At 37.3% G+C, this 22234-nt stretch overlaps 1 pseudogene; it reads right to left on the bottom strand.

Moving 5' to 3' along the window:
- Positions 1-4346: 4346 nt before the first annotated feature.
- LOC105491111 (protein phosphatase 1A pseudogene) lies at positions 4347-6460 on the bottom strand (annotated as a pseudogene).
- Positions 6461-22234: the final 15774 nt, after the last annotated feature.

Below are 22234 nucleotides of genomic sequence, written 5' to 3'. Positions count from 1 at the left end.
TTTGAAACGCACAATTTTGCAAGGGTTCATTTTAAGTACTTTTGCCTGTTCGAGTTTTGTTCCTGATGTGAGGGGAATAAGAGACTCAAATAAATATGAATATTCACATTGAAGTGCGTGATTTAAAAAGTCATATTAAGTCTAGCTGATGAGATCTCAAAAATATGGAATAGGGATCATTTATTACCTGTAAATACCGTCTGGCAGACTTGTATATACTCATTAATACACAATCTCCTAAATTAAGATGCAGAAAAGTCCACCGCAAAGTTGCCTGAAAATGAAGATGGGAGAAAATGTAACTCTATCCCCCAGAGACTAATAAAAATCATAACTACAGTTATTCCTGACAGTTCACAAGACGGTGTTCAACTCCCAGCTAACCACAAAGACAGGCATTTGGTGAAGATATTCAATCAATCTCATTATCCCAAGCCCTTCAGTATTTCTGAGACCCGCTGGATTTCTAAACATTTCATGGATACATTTTTAATATTTTGCTTGGAGCTTAAATCCTGAAAGCGTTTTTGGGAGATTGGTGGTATAGAGTTGAGGGGCTGTAACAGGAACAGTTTAAAGACTGCATCAATGTGTGGGGTGGCTGAGAGCATGTTTGTTGAAACTGTCATATTTGTGTGATGAAGGAGTTTCACACATTATCTTGGAGAAGTCACTGGGCTCCATTGCTATTTTTGTTAAAACCTTTTCATTAGTCGCCTTGAGAAAAAAAAAAAAGAGAGAAATACAAAATGACATGTCCATTTTGGTATCTTGTGTTTATTCGTAAATATGATGGCTCAGTGTCTATAGATGGCTGGGTAAATCGGGGGCAGTATATGGCAGGCAACGTGATCAAACACCCAGAGAAGCATAAGGATAAAAGCACTGTGAGGGTTATGAGAGAGCCGTGCAGGGCTGGGTGTGGCAGTCCATGCAGAACGTACCCTCACTGTGCTCAGAGGGGTTCTAGAGCCACAAGAGAACCTCAAGAAATTGAGTAAACAAGGATCCTGAAGGCTAGAGTGGGGATTTTGAAATGGGAAAGAGGACTCAGAAACCATGGGGAAAAGACATGAACAGCTGCAATTAGATTTGCTTTTAGTCTCTTAGCTCTTCCTCTCAGGTTCCAAAGGCTTCACTTCTGATCAGCTGTTCTTCGAGAAGAATCTCGGACAATACTTGCATGGGAGAGCATGTGGAGCTGGGAAGCTGCAGTGCTGTTAAACGTGACTCTTGTTCTGTTCGTGCGCTTTTGAAGACACACCACATAAGAGTAGAAGGAGGGATGACTGAGACTTTGGTTTTGGAAGATGATTCATTAAACATATTTTAATCCGCAATAGAGAGTGGTGCTGTAAGAGTCACTGGGTGAAATCCCACCCCATTATGGATATGAAGAGCCCTAAATAATTATCAGGTAATTAACACGCCTTCTTTCTTGTCTAAACATGAGATCTTAATAAAAGTTTTGCTTGTCCATGGTGCTTAAGTAAATTACACTGAGATTAAGCTACTCCTGAAAGATTAATTATGAAAATTGTATATAGGAAGAAATATAAATAATTGCAAAATTTCTTTTCTTTTTTGAGACAGAGTCTTGCACTGTTGCCGGGCTGCAGTGCAGCAGTGTGATCCTGGCTCACTGCAACCTCTGCCTCCTGGGTTCAAGCGATTCTCCTGCCTCGGCTTCCCGACTAGCTAGTATTACAGGTGCACATCACCAGGCCCAGCTAATTTTTTGTATCCTCATTTTTCCTCATGCTGGACATGGCTATAATTCATCTATTGAATAAACAAACACAGGGTTAATTACTTTTTTTTTGTCCAGAAATATGTCCCTACTGGTCATATAATCCATCTGTGGCCAGTCTAAGGATCATTAATCAGATAAACAACAAAATTCGTATGTAACTCAAATGAAGCTTATCTTCTCAAAAGAAAAGCCATTTGTGTCATCAAGTACCCAGAATGTGGCTAAATGTAGCAGAAAATCACTAATTGCATTCATACTCGGTAGTCATTCCAGCAGAAAAATTTTCTTAAAAAAATCAAGAAGCATATGCAATTAGTAGGTGTATACTATGTCACCTGCAATAATTGCTGCATAAAAAGGACTTATTTTAGGTAAATGTGTGATTCAGTAAACAACTTATGGTAATACCAGCTGAAAGAAGACAGAGAATTAAATATAAGACCAAGGTCAGGGTTGATGTTCACTCCTCTCTTCTAAAAGTTTACCTTCTTAGTGGTTACCTTCTTAAGGTTGGTCATCATAACCAATGCACTAACTGAACAGCAAGGGGTGAGTCATTTCCAAATTTCCTAAAATGTGCTTTATTAAACCAAATAGAATTTATCTTTCGGGCAATGCAATTTTGTGGCAATTTTTCATCATACTTTCCAAGGAAAAAAAAAGTAAAGCCTAATATTGCATTGAAATGCACAAATATATCTGAGTAAATGTAGTCTATCATCCTAATTAGACAGACAAGCATACATGTGACAAAAATCAATCACTTCTTTCAACATGCACTAGAACTTCTGAAATCAAAACATTTCAAATTGAAGATGAGAAAGGTCACAGTAAGCAAGGAGACCTAAAGAATTTAATATAACAATAAAATACATTTTTCTTATGTAAGGGTGAAATACAAACAAGCAGGAAATTTCAGTAGCATAAAAGGTTAAATAGATTTTTAATTTTTATGTTATATTTTACCTTAAGTTCTGGGATACATTGCTGAATATGCAGGTTTGTTAATGGGTATACATGTGCCATGGTGGTTTGCTGTACCTATTAACCTGTCATCTAGGTTTTAAGCCCTGCATGCATTAGATATTTGTCCTAATGCTCTCCCTCCCCCTTTTCCCCCACCCACTGACAGGCCCTGGTGATGTTCCCCTCCCTGTGTCCATGTTGTTCAGCTCCTGCTTATGAGTGAGAACATGCATTGTTTGGTTTTCTGTTCCTGTGTTAGTTTGCTGAGAATAATGGCTTCCAGTTTCATCCATAACCCTGCAAAGGACATGAACTCATTCTTTTTTATGGCTGCATAGTATTCCATGGTGTATATGTGCCACATTTTCTTTATCCAGTCTATCATTGATGGGCATTTGAGTTGGTTCCAAGTCTTTGCTATTGTAAATAGTGCTGCAGTAAACATAAGTGTGCATGTGTCTTTATAGTAGCATGATTTATAATCCTTTGGATATATATTCAGTAATGGGATTGCTGGGTCAAATGATATTTCTCATTCTAGATCCTTGAGGAATTACCACACTATCTTCCACAGTGGTTGAACTAATGTATACTCCCACCAACAGTGTAAAAGTGTTCCTGTTTCTCCACATCCTCTCCAGCATCTGTTGTTTCCTGACTTTTTAATGATCGCCATTCTAACTGGTATGAGATGGTTAAATAGATTTTTTAAAATGTTTGCACTGTTTACTCTGCTTATAGTTTCTTTTGCTGTGCAGAAGCTCTTTAGTTTCATTATATCCTACTTGTCAATTTTTGTTTTATTTACAATTGCTTTTGAGAACTGAGTCATAAATTATTTCTTAAGGCTGATGTCCTGACTGGTGTTTTTTTAGGTTTTCTTCTATGATTGTTATAGTTTGAGGTCTTACATTTAAATTTTTCATTCATCTTGAGATATGTTTTGTATGTGGTGAGAGGTTGGGGTTCTTCTTCTTCTTCTTCTTCTGCATATGGCTAGCCATCTATTCCAACACCATTTATTGAATAGAGAGTACTTTCCTCACTGCTTGTTTTTGCTGATTCTGTCAAAGATCAGATGGCTATAGGTACACAGCTTTGTTACTGAGTTCTCTATTCTGTTCCATTTGTCTATGTGTCTGCCTTTGTACCAGTACCATGCGGTTTTGATTACTATAGCCTAATAGTATGCTTTGAGGTTGGGTAGTGTGATGCCTCCAACTTTGCTCTTTTTGCTTAGGATTGCTTTGGCTATGTTGATTCTTCTTTGGTTCTATGTGAATTTTAGAATAGATTTTTTTCTTCTAATTCTGTGAAGAATGACATTGGTAGTTGGATAGGAATGACACTGAATTTGTAGATTGCTTTGGGCAGTATGGCCATTTTAACAATATTGATTCTTCCAGTCATGAGCATGGAATGTTTTTTATTTGTTTGTGTTATCTGTAGTTTCTTTTGACAGTGTTTTCTAGTTCTCCTTGTAGAAATCTTTCACCTCCTTGGTTAGATGTATTCCTAGGTAATTTGTTTTTGTGTGTGTGGCAATTGCAAATGAGAGTGTGTTCTTGATTTGGCTCTGAGCTTGAATGTTATTGGTGTATGGAAATGCTCTGATTTTCGTACACTGTTTTGTATCTGAAACTTTACTGAAGTTGTTTATCAGGTTCCAGGAGCCTTTTGGTGGAGTCTTCAGGGTTTTCTAGGGTATATAATCATTAAGTCTGCAAAGAGAGATAATTTGACTTCTTCTTTCCTATTAGGGTGCCTTTTATTTCTTTATCTTGCCTGATTACCTTGGCAAAGGCTTCCAGTACTATGTTGTATAAAAGTGGTTGAGAGTGGGTATCTTTGTCTTGCTGTAGTTCTTAGGAAAATGCATTCAGCTTTTGCCTGTTTGGTAAGATGTTGGCTCTGAGTTTGTCATAAACGGATCTTATTATTTTGACGTATGTTCCTTTGATTCCTAGTTTGTTGATGGTTTATTATGAAAGGATGTTGGATTTTATCAAAAGCCCTTTCTGTGCCTATTGAAATGATCATGTGATTTTTGTTTTCAATTCTGTTTATGTGACAAATTTATTGATTTGCATGTGTTGAACCAACTTTGCACCCCAGGAATGAAGCCTACTTGATCACGGTGAATTAACTTTCTGATGTGCCACTGGATTCAGTTTGCTAGGATTTTTACATCTATTTTCATAATGGATATTGGCCTGTGGTTTTCCTTTTTTGTTGTGTCCTGTGAGATTTTTGTTTCAGGGTGAAGCTGGCTTGATAGAATGAGTTAGGGAGGACTCCGTCCTCCTAGATTTTTTTGGAATCGTTTCAGTAGAATTAGTACCAGCTGGTACTACCTAGAGGATCAAGGTATGTTTGAATTATGGTTTGAAATCACGTTTACATGTCAAATTTACAAAAAAAAAAAAATCAGTTCTGAGCCAGAAGTTGTACTACTGAAGTTCTCTGGTGTAGTCATTCTCACCCATGTCATATCCCCTTCCTTAAAGTTGAGGACAGATGTTAGAATTTCAACAAAGCTGAGCTGTCCTCAACTTTGGAGGTGAAGGTAAATTCCATGGCTAGATGAGCAGTTTTAGCACATAGCATCATTTGATGTGGAGTCAGTGTCATCATTTTTATGAGGATTCAGTCTTTTATAAATGGCTTCAATAACATTCTGCTTATTTGCCATTTCACTCCCAGGTGGCAGGCTGGGGATTTTCTCATTGGCTAATGTGTACATCACATGGACTAAGTCAGGGACACCTTCCCCCTGCTTCTTTATGATTTCTGCTACTCTGCATTCCAGGTACTTGTCCAACTCTGCCTCCTTCTTCGCTGTTTCTGCTGATACTTTGGGTGCACTTGGAAAACAGATCAAAATCGCACTCATGTTGTCTCGACTTCCCTTGTATAAACAGGTGTCGACTACTTCATTGCAAACTTTCTCAGGATCATCAGTGACTTCAAGTCTGGATCTTAAAAAACCACAGAGCTCTTCATTTCTTATAACATCCCAGATATGATCACATGCAAGGATAGTGAACTGATCATCTTCTTCAGGTCTTTCAATATCATGGACTTCAGGCTCTGGTGAGACAAGCTGCTCAGTAGGACCTTTCCCATGGATACATTTGTAATCAAAATCCCCAAGGGCTATCGATACAGCCAGAGAGCCTTTCACATGCTGAGTCATTACAGAGCCACCTGCATTCTGAATTCATTCTTTTTCCAGCAGATTTGCAATTTGTGAAGAAATGAACTTTCTGTTCCTACAAAGTAAACTTCTAGAGTCTCTACAGTTGGTGAAATAAGCATGTTGGGGAGAAAGTAAGACACTTACAGCTGTTGACCCACTTCTATCTGTACCATCTTTCTTCTCTAACATAACTCTCATGTGCTCATCAATCTCCAGGAAACCTGTTCTGATTCCATTCTTTACATTTTTCACAGAAGGGGCTCCTGCAGACCCTTTAAAACCCTGGTTATTGGCGATGTGATCTAACAAATGCTCACAGCAGTATTTGGCAACCTAAGAACCATGATGCCCGTCCTACACAGCAAAGAATGACCATGTTTCAAGTCTAGTTGGCAAAGCAATCACAGCCCTATGTGCATCCTCCATTTCAATACGCCAACCTTACATGCTGCTTAGCTCATATCGCAACTCATTACCCCGCCCCTAGGCATTATGCTCTTCCATCTTTGTTTGTCTAAAAATGCTCCCATTATGTCATAATCCTTTAGGACTGTATTAAAAAGTCAAAAACAACAACAAAACCCTAAAAAGTAAAACAACAACAACGACAACAAAAAAACAAGGCTGTGGAGGCAGGGAATGCTTATACATTGTTGGTGGGAATGTAAATTGATTCAGCCACTATGGAAGGCAAAGAAATTAAAACTTTTAATGTCTCAAAGAACATAAAACAGAACTACCATTCGACCCAGAAATCCCACTACTGAGTATGTATCCAAAAGAAAACAAATCGTTCTACCAAGAAGACATATACTTTTATATTCGTAACAGTGCTGTTTACTATAGCACCATCATCAACCTAGATGCCCATCCGTGGTGCATTGGATAAAGAAAATGTGGTACATATACATGTTGGTCTACTAAACACCATATAAAAGAACAAAAGTATGTCCTTTGCAGCAATTTGGATGCAGCTGGAGGCCATTATCCCAAGCAAATTAACACAGAAAGAGAAAAACAAATACTGCATGTTCTCACGTATAAGTGGGAGCTAAACATTGAGAACTCATGAACATAAATATGGCAACAATAGACATTGGGGACTAACAGAATGTGGATAGAGGAGGGAAAGCAAGAGTTGCAAACCTAACTTTTGGATACTACGTTCTATATCTGGGAGACAGAGCATTTGCATCCCCAACCTTAGCATCATGTGATATAACCATGTAACATACCCGCATATGGATCTATTGAATCTAAAATGAAAGTTGAAATTATTTTTAAAAACTTTATACTAGTATGATTTTAAAGCATCCTACATATACTAGCTTTTGAACATATGATTAAAATACCCATATCATTTTATTGTAGAGATTAGGGAACCTTTATTTTCTGACCAGTATTAGAAAAGATTTGAGTAACAATTACCTACAATCTTTATGCAAACTTCTTTCACCTGGTGTAATATGTTCCTTAAGAAACTTAAGAACATTTCAAAGACTTTTTGTTTCAAATATTGGTTATTATTTTAATACTAAATTTTATTCTAATATATTAAACATAAAAAGAATATGACTGTTTTAAAAAATGCTATTTCCAGAACACTAGGGGATAAAATGATACATTTACTTCTGTAACCGTTTCTTAATATTCCTTTGTATTTTATTACTATCAGTGAGAGTTTTTGAATTGGACAAAAAAAGCTTCAGGGGTTAGAAAAGTTCTGTCAATATATACCTCTCGTTGGCCAATTCTGCTTCTAGCCTTTTAATGAGACTGTGGAGAATTATTCTCTTACTGAACGTCTTTCCCTACTCTCAGACCTGCCATCATTACATCTTACATGAAGCTAAGAACATGGAAGACAGAAGTAGCCCAAGAGTAACTTTTATAGTTCCCAGGAGTAAGAGTGCCAGAGATGTAGCTGGGAACTTGCCCAATGGCTTCTCCATTTTTGACAATTGCTAGGCTCAGGTGTCAGTCAGTGTTAGCTTTGGCCTGCTGCCACCCAAGAAATTCTGCCTCATTCTGAGCTCTTTGTCACCCGGGTTACTAATTGTGCTTTCAGGGATTCTAAAGCTCCTCAACCTATACCGGTTGTCTATTTTTTTAAAAAAAGATAACATGTATTTAGAGACTACAAACAAATTATACACATACACACATATAATTAAGATATATATAATTATAGCTATTTTGTATAATATACACAATAGTGCCCCTGTAGCTAAACCCAAGTTTGGCTGCTTACTGCTTGAAAGGCAAAACTCAAGAGACAAGGGTTGGTGGGAGGAAAAGCAGGTTTATTTAGAAAGCCAGCCAACCCAGATGATGGCAGATTATCATGCTAAAGTACCATCTTAAGTCATTCCAAATTTTTGGCTCTTTTTACATCAAGGGCAGGAGGAAGATGGAGGACTTGGGGCAAGAGGTAACTGATGACTGTAGGTATCTGGGCAGCAGCAAGGGTGAGAGGATGTTGGGAATTTCTTTTCCTGGTCAGGTCACAGTGTTTCCATAAATCTTTAACAAAACATAGTTGCTTGTGTGTACTTTTCCTTTAAACTCAGTGTTCTTTCTGAAAAACTACATGATTGCGGTTTTTGTATATGATCTCAGTGCTCTATAATTATCCTTGCCTATGTGTGGGAATAGGTAAAGGTCTCTTAAACAAAAATGAAGTTAGTTATATTGGTTTTTGCTGCTTTGGTGTTATACCTATTTGAGGTGGATACATTCCAAGTCCCCGTAGACACCTGAAACTGTAGATTGTATCTAGTCCTATATGTGTTGTTTTTCCTATACATACATACTTACAAGAAAGTCTAATTTATAAATTAGGCACAGTAAGAGATTAGCAGGAACAATAATAAAACGGAATAATTGTAACAATATGCTGTAATAAAAGTTTTATGAATGTATTTTCTCTCTCTCAAAATACCTGATTGTACTGTATTCACCTATTTTCAGTGACCAAGGGTAACCCAAACCATAGCAAATGCAACCATGGGTAAGAAGAACTACTGTAACTATATTACTTAACAGTTCTCAACATTTGGCTTTCTTCTCACTTGGCAATGCCAGACTTCTCCTTGCCTTAAGGAAAACATTCAATCCTATATCCCTCCTATTTTTTAAAATCCTAATACTTTTCAAACTCTAATATGCATACAAATTACCTGGAGAAAACACCTTGTTAAACCTCCTAGTTAAAATGCAAATTCCAATTTAATAGTTCCGGAATAGACAGAGATTCTGAATTTCTTACATGCTATATAATTCTATGCTGCTGGTTCAGGGATCACACTTTTGGTAGCAAGCCTTAAACAGTGGTTCTCATAGTGTGCCTTGGACCAGCAGCAGAAGCATCATCTGCAGACTTGGGGGACATGTACATTCTCAGGTCCTACCCCAGACCTATTGAATCAGAAATTTTGGAGGTGGGGCTCAGAAATCCACGTTGTAATAGGTCATTAAGGTGATTATGCTGCCCTTTGTAGCTAAAGAACCCCTGGCTTAGAGTATTGCATGTTAAAGTATTTCCTCCATGCCAATTCATTATACACAAGATGTTGAATACTCTGGTGAAGAAAATCAAGGCTAGGAATGGTGGCTTCTGTCTATAATCTCTGCACTTTAGGAAGCTAAGGTGGGAGGATCACTTGAGCCCAGGAGTTTGAGAGCAGCCTGGGCAACATAGGTAGATGTTGTCTCTACAAATAATAAAAAACTTAGCTGGGTGTAGTGGCACATGCCTGTGGTCCCAGCTACTTGGGAGGCTGAGGTGGGAGGATCACTTGAGCCCAGGAGGTCAAGACTGCAATGAGATATGATGGCACTACTACACTCCAGGCTGGGTAACAGAGCAAGATCCTATCTTGGTGGGGGGCCTGGGAGGAGGCAGAAATCAAAATATTTTATCCCCAAATATATATCTTTGACGTATTTTGAGATGGCTGCCACATGGCCAGCAGACTGAAGTTGCCCTGCAAAGCTGTCTTTTGTGGGGGAAATTTGCATCTGTTGAGAATCTCCATTAAGACCACCAGGTCTTCCACTGTCCAAATATAGGAAAGATGAGCTGAGAATCTGACATAAAGATCCAAAACACGTACCAGGATATACACCTACAGAGTCATCTTAGACAGGACCACTGACACCAGGGAAGCAGGGCACATCCAGGCAATGCTGGGTGAGTAGGCAGATGTGATCACCTGGAGCTTATAGACATTCTCCTTTGATTACTTCCAGTTTCTCAGCTAAATAAGAAGCAAGATCATCAGCAAAGAGTGAGGAAAGGAAAAAAAAATGGGTATGAGAAAATCATTTAGGAGACAAGAAGTGTGAACATGCTTGCAAAATGTCACATGGTTGTCTTGTAGCATTTAAGGACCCATTGTTGGTGTTAATGCTATTGATTATGGTAAGCAAACGAAGCTAACAAACAGCTCCCAAATCTCAGAGACATAATAAAGTGGAGGCTTTTTGTTTTCCTCTCTGTTGTCACATTCCAAAGAGGTTTAGGGGTAACAGTTGCTCTTCACATAGTCAAGTGTCTACATCAAGTGTCTATAACTAACTACATCCCCTCCACACCCTACTCTTAACTTCGAAGTCCACCAAAATTCCTTCACGATCATAAAAGAAAGAACCAGACAATTCCACAGATGTTTAGGAGTCAAGCCCGGGGGTAGTTGCCATCATTTCTGCTGACATTTCACTGACCAGAAATCAGTCCCAGGGCTTCAGCCAGCTGTCAAGGAGACTGGAAAAAGGAGTCAAGCTTTATTTGCAGAGAGTTGGATCCAACCAGAACTGGGGGTCTGCAGAACAGGCACAAAGAAGCAAGTGAAAGGCAAGGAATTAGTGGATATGAGCGACCAGGTGAATATCAAAATTGACCTATGAATTCAATTTGGAAAAGGCAAATAAGGAGAGGGGTGAAGGAAGTGAATAGGTGGCAGGATAAATTGACTTTTTAAATTTTAAAGCTTATAGTGCCTTGATAATATAGTAAAGGTTAAAAGAACCCTCTGGGGCTAAATTATGTTTTTAAGTTTCCTTGGGGGCTGTCACATTTGTCTGAGTAGCAAAAGCCTGTATAAAATAGCCGAGCCAGTTCTCCAGTCACTGATTCTTGCAAGATTAAAAATAGAAAAGAAAAAAAAAAAACAGTAATAGGTATTTGAAGAACAGAGGATTTTATGTTCTCTTTGATGATGATCAATTAAAATATTTTGCCCATGGTTTCTCATTGACTTAATTTGCATTCCTTTTATTCTCCAAAGAAATAGGACACACGATGCAAGACTACTTTTATTGGTTTTCTTGTCAAGGTTTTGGGGACATCCAACTTAGATGAGAAGTTTTAATTGTATTGTCAGCAGGCATTAAAGTGCATCTTAAGTTGAAACGTATTTGCTGCCATGAATATAAATCCTAGAAACAAACAAGTACTCAATGTAAAATTATCTGTTTCTACAGCTAGAGGATTGTAGACTGAAAAGTTCAAAAAAATCACAAATAGAAAATATTTAGAAGGTGTTATAGGTGACATTCAGGAGGTTGTCTGTGTACGTTCTAACTGTTTCTATGGGAGTCAAAATATGAAAGTGTACACGTCGATACAACTACTAGGAGCATAATTTTGAAAAAATAGTTTTGATTTGAATATATCTATTTTCCTATGAAAGAAATAGTCACAAAGATAGCAATAGGTAGATGTACACTTGTTACTGCTGTAAAAATATGGCCGTGGTTGCAACCAATTAGGTCACAGGTTTCATCCACCTTAATTAATTTCTCACTGAGCAAATACATGTACTCCTGGCCATCTGCACTCAATGGCTGCCACTGGTCCCAAAAAAGGCAGCCTATTGAGGGTGGAGGACAGTGGGTGTTTGGATAACTCCCGATAGTGGAAAATGGACAGAAACCTACTGTGAATAGTACATGAGTGTAGACCTTTTCAACATGATATGCCTTATTCCATTGATTCCAATAGCTCACAGAATGTAACATATAGCATGATTTTATACAACACTAAGGAAAAAATGGGCTGGGTGTGGTGGTTCACACCTGTAATTCCGGGACTTTGGGAGGCCAAGGAGGGCAGATCGCAAGTCAAGAGTTCAAGACCAGCCTGGCCAATGTGGCGAAACCTCATCTCTACTAAAAATGTAAAAATCAGCCAGGTGTGGTGGCACGTGACTGTAGTCCCAGCTACTCGGGAGGCTGAGGCACAAGAATCGCTTGAACCTGGGAAGCAGAGGTTGCAGTGAGCTGAGATTGCACCACTGCACTCCAGCCTGGACAACAGAGCAAGACCATGTCTCAAAAAAGATAAAAAAAATAAAAAAGAAAAAAATGCTGCCATTGATCCAGGACACAATGCTCTTTTATCACTGGGGATTTACATTTTATATTTGCTGGAGGATTTCACTTAGATGTAGACACTGTGTAATCAGCGAAAAAATACAGTGGAACTAGATTGATTAAAATCTTTCTGAAATTTCTTCCAATTGAAAATCTGACTCCCTTGAAATAACTTTCAACTCAAGGCAGCTGAGTCCTCTGTACCATTAAGAGTATTGGTGATGCAGCATTTCCTAAAAAAAAAAAAAAAAGGCACACCTGTCTCTGCTGTCTTTGGGGTTTTCTCAAAGCTTCTAACACTATCCTGTAAGTTCTGATACTGGATCTTTCCTGAGTTTACTAGAAAGTATGAGGTAATCATAACCGCCTTACAACTTGCTGGCAGCAATGGGAAGATACTGTAAATTTTAAGGCACATTTTATTTTAGAATAAAAATGATATGAAATGTTAAGACTGTATATGATTCTAAGAAATGTATCATTTTTATATTTTAATCTATAAAATATAATGTGGGAAAATGGAATCATTTTAACTCAACAAGTTTGCATTGAGCTCCTTCTGTCTTTACACTCTTGGGATAGATCAAGATAGCTTATTAACCCTCATGTGAAAGAGGGTTTTTTTTTTTTAGCCAGTCAGTGTTATTCTTCATTCATTCAGTCTTAGTGCTAACCATCAAAGTATTATGTTGAGGCAGTAGGATGAAAGTGAAGATCACAGTCTTCACAGCCAGTCTGCCTGAGTCTAAAATCGAGCTCCACCATTACTAAGTTTGTGACATTGAACAAGTCACTTCACCTCTGTGTGTCTGTTTCTTCAAAATGACAGTATCTACCTCACTGGGTAATTGTGAGGACTCAACAAGCTAATACCCGTTAAATACTTAGAACAGTGCCTGGATGTAGAGTTCTTCTATATTATTTATCTATATCTTGAGAACTTCGTTTAAAGAGTTTAGACATTGTTGTGATGTAGTCTCACATAGCATCAGCAGGTGTCACCTACCAGAATAAAGAGAGTAAGAACTCAATTTAATGTTTGACTTACCTGTAGTTATATTCAGTCTTTCTGTGACTGAGTGTATGTGTGTGTGCGGTCTTCCTACTAAGTTCCATGATAAAAACAGTAACAATATCTTTTTTTCTAGAAGGAGGAAGACATAAGCCCACCAAAACAAATGTATATTTTTGTATTACCTGACTCCTTGCAGGAAGAAAATCATATTTGAATATGAGTAGCTAATAGAGAAGTGAGGGAGATGCAGTTTTCAACCTACTAAGATGTAAATGTAGATGCCTCATTTTAAGCTACTCCAATGCAATGCATTGTCAATATGTATACATTTGCTTCAACAATTAGTTGATTTTCTAGGAATTTTGTGCTACTGCACTTTAGGTGATTGAATTTGCTTAAGTTCACAAATATCTCTTTGCTCAGGAGTTGAATGAAATATATACATTCATGTTCACACACAAGTATCCACATAATATTAGTCTTTTATGTTTGTTTCTATTATCCAACGAGTTGCCTCACTCAGAGTCTTTCTTTTGTGCAAATGAAAAATTTCAGCTGACCTGTGGACTTAGAGATTTATCAACATTAAATATTTGATAGGAAAATACATGAAACAAGATACACAGAGACACAAATTAAATGCTTTTAAAGTTATAAGTAATGAGATATAAGTAATAAGACAATGTAGTAAACAAGTAATGAAATACCAATAATGAGACAACGTACTGTAATAAAATGTATTAATTGAAGAATAAACTGCTAGTAAATAGTACATAACAATGTTAGAAGGCAAGTGACTGCAAGATTTCAAGGAAGGTATTGCACGAGGTGGATCTGCAAGATAGACAGACTATTAATAGAGATAGAGGAAGGGAATTCTAATGGTAAGAGCAGGAGCAAATCTATAGACATAATCATGGAAGGTTCTTGGGGGGTGCACACAGAAAGATAGTAGGAAATCAGCATCCTGAGTCAGATGGAGTCCCTAGGGAACATAATAAGTGCTATTTAGTCTTAAAAACTGAGTCAGATTTGCAGACTTTTAAGAAGTAGATGTGCTTTCATTGCATACAGTAGACTATTAGGAGTTATTAAAAATTCTTCAATGGGTCAGGAATAGGATAAAGCTCAAGCCAAAACAATATGTCGGAGAAATTCATGCAGAGAAAGGAGAGACACAGGAAGAGTAACTAGACCTGGAAACAGAAGCATCTCTCAGCGATCTCTGCAGGGCAATCTTTACCTATTCCCAGGGCAAACGTTAGACAGAGCTCTGACTTTCTAATGTTCTGCAAATACCATCTCTTATGGCATTCTGTCTCTCATTTTCTTGTCCTTTGAACAATGAGTTCAAATCTCTTGATTCAGATAAATTACATTTTAGTCCCTTATTAAAGAACTTGCAGACAGTATCACTAAATGTTTTCTGAAGGTGAGTACTACAAATTATAGAATTTCAAAGTTGGCATTGTTTCCAAGGAAAAATTCCAGAATAAATTATCACATAGAGCAATTAATACAGTAGAAGTTCTCTTTAATTGTCAACATGGGCCCATAAATAGCAATTCATGGGATACACCTAATTGCTTTCTCTGGCAGGGTTGTCAGAAGGAGGAAGAGGTACTAGATATACTGAATCCAAATTTCAGTGAGGCAGTTTACCCAGTGTAGTGTATGAGCATTCAACATGGATGGCAGTTAAGATGGATGACCCTCTTTCCCCAGTTAGCAACAGTCTTTGAATAAATGGAACCTGGAGGGAGGTTTAGGAGCTTCTCTAAGGCTCTGTCTTCGGCTGTGCCTTTGTTAATGAGTCTGATTCCTAAATTATCTCAAGAGATTTAGACAGTGAAGAGAATTGGAGATGAGTTTTCAGAGGGGATAGTGGAAAAGCTCCTTCTTTGATTTGGGCCATGCATTGCACAAGTGTAAGCTGTGAATATTAGAATACTGAGGAAACAATGGAAGGGGTGGCAATGTATGCATTTTCACTATTCTTCTGAGAACAAATTCCAAATGTAGGCCATTCGTTAATAATTCTGATAGTAAAATACTTGACAATATATTAAGAACAAATATATTATGGGACAAGAAAGATACCTGAAGCATCGTGGCGTAGGTGACTACCAGCAATGAGGATTGCTGACTCTTCTATCCCTGGGATTTTCTGGACTTTATTGGGTCAACCTGTTCGAAGACTTAATTCGCATGATGATTTTGCCCAAACCACCAGTTCATTCAGTACAAGCTTTTAGGGAAAGGTTTTTAACTACATTTTTGTTTTTAGTACTGGGAACTTAAGACATTCACATGCCCTCAAATTAGAGCTTTCCCAACAATCAAAAAGCCCTCACAGAGAAGCAGCATGTTTTGACACCCACCACGTAATTCAGTGTCATTCAAATGATATGATGTAAGTAACTTACAATCACAGTTTAGACCAAGTATGTGTTGATAACAGCATTGGGGTTTATAGCGCCTAGCAGAACCAGCTCTCCAATGTTTCACATGAAGGAGAAAAAGTAACTTCATTATTTCTATTTTTGCCACTCCAAAATGTCCTTCCTTTATTTTGTTGCAGAATAAAATATAAGATGTGAAGGCCAGAAACTGAAATTACTGATTAGTAATTTGGAACTTGCTTTTAAAACAATCATGTTAACTCCAGCAATAATTTCCATACAATCTTGTCATTATCTAAAAGGGACTCTCAGTCGCTGCAGACTACTCCTATTAATGAAGTCACCAATGACGTTGCTCTTTTTTGAAAACTCAGGTAGGCTTTTCTCTGTGATTTGAAAGCATGAGGTAGTGAAGTAAGCACAGCTGTGAAACTGTCAATCCATATTTAGGTTCTTCATGGTATGTGGTGACTGTCCCACTTAACTCTCTCCACCACCTTAGAACTTTGATTTCTGAACAACCAGAGAAGAAAGAAATCAAGACTTGAAATGCACGTGCCCATAGGGTAACTATGTGGTACCCTTAAGCAAACATATAAAACAAATGTGGTTTGGCTCCATCTCCACCTAAATCTCATCTTGAATTGTACTTCCTGTAATCCCCATGTGTTGTAGGAGGGACCTGGTGGGAGGTAATTGAATCGTGGGGGTGGTTACCTCCATGTTGTTCTTGTGATACTGAATTCTCATGAGATCCGATGGTTTTATAAGGGGGTTTCCCCTCCACCTCTGCTCTGCACTTCATGCTACCATGATGTGAAGAAGGATATGTTTGCTTCCCCTTCCACCATGATTGTAGGTTTCCTGAGGCCTCCCAAGCCCTGCAGAACTGTGAGTCAATTAAACCTCTTTCTTTTATAAATTACCCTGTCTTGGGTATGTCTTTATTAGCAGCTTGAGAACAGACTAATACACAAGTGTTGATCCTACTAAAGATCTTGTCCCCAAACTATGTGTCACGATATTCTTCTAAGGAACTCCACCTATAGTGCTAAAGTGAATTGGGGAAAGATAACAGGAAGAGAAACCCCACAGACTTCAGTGGTCCCAGAGTCAGGTCAAAAGCCCCTGACTTATACTGGTGACTATAGGAAAGGATAAAAGGTGGAAGGTGGGGAGACTGTGATGAAGGAGAGAAAGGAAGAACAACTAGCAGTCAAGGTGAAAATAAAATTTCAGGTTTAAATTCTAGGACCTTGGAGAAGAGCAGAGGTAAGATTAGACGAGTTGAATCTGAAGTGGAAATACTGAGATTATTAAGATATTCTTTCAGGGGATGATGTCAAGACAAACTTTTAAAAGTTTTCCATTCTCAGTTGAAACATTAAGAAAAAATTGACACATGATAGTCATCGTTCTTTTTTAGTGATGGAGAGAGCATGTATTCAGAAGCAAATACCATGTAAAGATTTCATATATCATTGTGGGACTTTAATAGAAATCCTTTTCAAACAGCTTTTCAGCTTTTTCCTTAGAGCTGACTTTTCTGTATAAATTATTATTGTACTTTCATTTGCCTCTTTTAAGACGCCTTCAAATGTACTCTATTTTTAATTTTCACAGAATTGGCAAAATTGAATGTTCTTAGATCTGTTGATTGTACAGCTTGAATTTTGTCATTTCACTCATTCCACTCAGCCAATGCATTAGACAGGTGATCAAAAATGCAGTTCTAAAGAGTAAAGAAATTTTTTATTTCTCAAATCCTCTGTGACTGACATGGAGGATCAGAAGAAGATTTTTAAGCATAATGGTATAAATGACACTATTTCACTTTTTAAATTTTTGCAAATGAAGGAAAATCATAATTAAATGAAAGATTATGTGAAATGAAAGATATTGATCTGTAATTTTTCTTTTTTTGAAATGGATTATTGTTCTGTCACCAGGCTGGAGTGTGGTGGCACAATATTTGCTCACTGCAACCTCCATTTCCCAGGTTCAAGTGATCAAGCGATTTTCCTGCTTCAGCCTCCCGAAAAGCTGGGACTACAGGTACACACCACCACGTCCAGCTAATTTTTGTATTCTTCATAGAGATGGGGTTTCACCATGTTGGCCAGGATGGTCTCGATCTCTTGACCTCATGATCCACCCACCTCAGCCTCCCAATGTGCTGGGATTACAGGCGTGAGCCACCGCACCCAGCCTCTGTAATGATTTTACCTTAACATCACTTTCTGGTTTTGGTATTAGTGTTATGCTGACCTTTCAAAAGGAGTCAAGCAGTAATTGCACCCTTTCTATTTTCTGAAAACCTTTCTGTGAGATTAGTGTTATTTCTTCCTTGATTATTGAAACTACCTACCTTGGAATTTTATTTTGGAAAGGCTTTAGATAACAAATTCAACGTTTCCCTCTTATGTTCTTTAAAATATGTTATTTAAAATCAAAATCATAACATTACCTTGTGAGGTTGCAATGTATGTAGATGTAATAGATAATGTAAGTATAATATAAAGAGGTAAAAATTGAGTTTTAGATGTGTTCAGCTATTTGCCACTTTTGTTACTCTTTACAAAGCATATTTCTGTTTCCAGATTTCTCCCTAACATTATTTCTCTTCAACTTGAAAATGTTCTTTAGCATTTTTTTGTGGAGTAAATCTGTTAGTGAAGAACTCTGTTAGTTTTCCCTCATCTTAAAATAACTTTATTTTGCCTTCATATCTGAAAATTGTTTATAATGTCTATATAATTCTGGGTTGACAGTTACTTTCTTATAGTACTTTAAAGGTGTTCACTGTTTTCTGGCCTTCATGATTGCAGATGAGAAATTTTAGTCATTTAATCATTGTTCCCCTGTTTGTAAAATGTCTCTTTTTGCTAGTAGCATTTGAGATTATTTTATCTCTGGATTTTAGCAGATTGATTTTAATTTATCTAGGCAAGTGTTTCCTTTTTCTTTCTTTTTTTGGGGGGCGGGTAGTCTGTTTGTGGTTTGCTGATCTGTAAATTTATGTGTTTGAGACAATTTGGAAGTTTACTGCTATGATTTCTTCAAGATTTTTTCTTTCCAATCTCAGCCTTACACTGATTCCTACACAGAATTAAGCTAGCCTTTCTTCTGCTTTTTTCCCTCACTATAAGATTTCCCCTGTACTCTCCCAAAAAGATGAGGTGTTTTCTTTAGGAGTTTTATCTACCAATGCTGATGTTCTCCTCTGGGACTAAAACTTCTCATTGAGTCAAAAGCAAACACTGTAAGCCAGGTTCCTTCTCTAAGTGTTGACTTTCCTTCACAATCTACCCCCTTTTGTTTGCCTTTGAGAGACCACAGATATTGGTATTTTCCTTTTATTTACTTGTATCTTTGTATTTCATTCACAAATTTTTATTGTAATTAGCAAAAGGATTGGATTTTGTGGACTAACACCATCAGAGTGCAACTAAATTCCCAAATTCTGTTTTAAAGGCATCGTTCTAGTTGCTCTGGTGAAATTAGACTATAAACAGGTGAGAGGGTGACCTCTTGGGATGCCATTGCACATCTCTGGGTGAAAGATGATGGTGATTTGACAAGGCTGGTAGCACTGCAAGTAATAAGATGTATCCATTTTCTAGATGCCTCTTAAAATCCAGCAGAGTTTTCTGGTGAATCAGACACTGAGTAGGAAAGAAAGTGAGATATCCATGATAATGCTAAGATTTTGGCTTGAGCAATAGGAAGGAAGGTTTAGTCATTAACTGAAATTGAAAATACTACAAATAGAAAAAAATGGGTGAACTGTCAAAACTTTAGCTCTGACATGTAATGGGTGAAATGCTTATTAACTATTCAAGTGGAGAGATCAAATTAGCAGAAGATATATAAATGTAGACTTATAAGGAAGAGACTAGGCTACAGATTTTTAAAAATAGAGTTTCCACTTTACAGATGGTATTATTAATAGTTTAGACTCCATAAAGTCCCCTAAGGAGATGGTTTTCAAACTTCAATATTCGAGAGAATTACCTGCAGTGCTTGTTACCACTGATTGTTAGGCCCTAATCCCAGAGTTTCTGATTAATTAGGTCTTGGGAGGGATGTGAACATTTGCTTTTCTTGCAAGTTTCCAGGTCTTGCTGATGCTGCTGGTCTGGGGACCACACTTTGAGAATTACTGCCCTCAGGTGTGAATGAAGATACAGAAGAGAAGGCTGCCAAGGATTGAGCTTTGGGAAATTCGTGTTAAGATGTCCTAGAAAAGATAAGGAACCAGCAAAGAGGGCAGAGAAGGAGCATCCTGTGAGGTATGAAAAGCAGGAAAATGGTGTCCTGGAAAAGATTTTCAAGGAGGAAGGATTATCAGCTGTCATCTGCTGCTGATATGTCAAGTAACAAAATAAGAACTGAGAACTGACCATTGCTTACACCAGTAAGAAGATTCTTAGTGACCTTCACAGTATCAATTTTGTTGGAGATTTGGGGGCAAAAGCTTGTTTGTAGTGGATTGAAGTCATATCTGTATAACACAGTCAAGTTCACAGACAGGTTCATTGGCCGTCATAACTCAATAATACCAGCCACTAAAATCCTCTTAACAATACTGTCCATCATAGATTTGTTTTTCTAAAGGAAGAGGACAAGCAGACCAACCAGTGTGATTTTCCTGTTTGCCTCAAAGTTAAAAATATTTAATTCAAATTAACATACTACTGACTTTTTGCTTATGGTATCAGTCTTTTAAAAGTTAGTTTAACCTGTGCCAGTTCCTCTGATCCTGTTTAATTCTAGCTATGTCAACAGAATGAGTTTTCTGGAGCTCCACCCAAAAGCCTGAATAGTGGAGGCTCTATCATAGTCCTACTTTCCTGGTGAAGTCCAAATTTGTCTTTTCCATTATTTCTTTTTATTAAGCAGCCATAACCTGAGTTTTGTCTTATGTGAATTAAAGACTGTGGACCTCCTCATTTCAAAACTCACACTCATCTTTAAACTTCCATGATTCTATAACTTTACATTAAGATAAAAATGGTAAAGCAGTCAAGCAACATTTCTTTCTCTAAGGTTCCCTAAATTTCCTCCAAGAGATTGAAGTCAGTATTTAGGAATGTCTTATTTATTCATTGTTGTAGATTCTTCCAAACAAAAGTTACCATAATGTATTTTAAGTATTTGATTTATAAAAATCTGAGTTTAAGTAATTTTTAGGAAAATATCTAGAGTATAAAATAAGTCTTTGACAAAGTTTTTCCATATAAAATGTTTGTACATAATTGCAAACGTGATATAAACACCTCTGTTATTTAGAAAGGAGTTACCAATTGGATCTAAAATGTCAGTGTTGAAATCGTGTTCTTAATCCTGCAACTAAATCAAACTGAGACTGGGAAGTTCAGTAAGTTAAAGATTACCACCTCTGTTATTGGTGTATGAGCAGTAAATAACAAGAATTTTTCCGCTACAAATCTCTTCTGTAAAGCGTTATTTATTATTGTAGTTTCCACTAAGGGATAGTATGATCTGAAATGGAATATGATGCCTTTCCTATATTGACTAGAGCACTGAGAAAACATATGCAAGAAGCAGTGTTTTCTATCATTTAAAAAGGTTTTGGTTCTTGAAAAAAAAAGAATTCTAAATTTTTAAGCAAGAAAATGTTTTAGGAATCAACTACAGCTAAGCAGCATTTTAGAAGGAGGAAGAAGATGAGGCCTAAGAAATGCAGAGTGGCTCTCACTCATGGCAGAGCTAAACTGAGAATCACTGCATTGTCTCATAGAACAAAATAGTCACAGAAGTGGAAGATATCTTGTTATTTATTATTAATATCCAATTACTACCTGATGCATCAATCACTCCACAGTCTTCCCAGTAAGGTACTTACAAATGTCTATTTATACACATAATGCAAATAAACCAAACACTCAGCAATGTTTTCCTAAAACAGGCAACTCCATTGGCAAGGTATGAATATCAACAGATGGGCTTCATATATACAAACTTGGTGCTGGGACTCTTAAAAGTCTATAAGGATGTTCACTGTCCTATGTCTTTTTTATGTAACTATCACAGAATTCCCAACACAAATTTAAGCCAACCTGTCAGTTCTCCCAAGGGATAGCATTTCTTACCCTTTTTTAATTGGACTGAAAAGTTTTAGTATGTGTTGATGAAATTCAGTTACAATGCTATTCCTCCCTTGCTTGACCATAAGACTGACTCTCTATATAAACTAGACTCTTGAGACAAAAGTCAACCTCTTTATTGTTGATTCATTTAAATTTTCAAAGGTAATATATATTAGAGTAGTAACTCAGCTTTTAACCATCTCCTATGACCATGCTATTATGTCCTTTCAGGAGGTCCTGATACGTACTGCCAGAAATTATGGTCAGTGCCAAGGGAGGGAAATAATGGCCAATGACAATTTTATTCACCCCTTCTGCATTCATTAAGTACCTACTATGTTTTAGGCTGTGTGTTAGTCCTCATGCTCCTAATAAAGACATACCTGAGGCTGGGTAATTTATAAAGAAAAA

Source organism: Macaca nemestrina, chromosome 8 (genome assembly GCF_043159975.1).
Source record: "Macaca nemestrina isolate mMacNem1 chromosome 8, mMacNem.hap1, whole genome shotgun sequence".
Taxonomy (NCBI): domain Eukaryota; kingdom Metazoa; phylum Chordata; class Mammalia; order Primates; family Cercopithecidae; genus Macaca; species Macaca nemestrina.
Note: the sequence above shows the minus strand (reverse complement) of the source record. Positions and strands in the feature narration are given on the sequence as shown.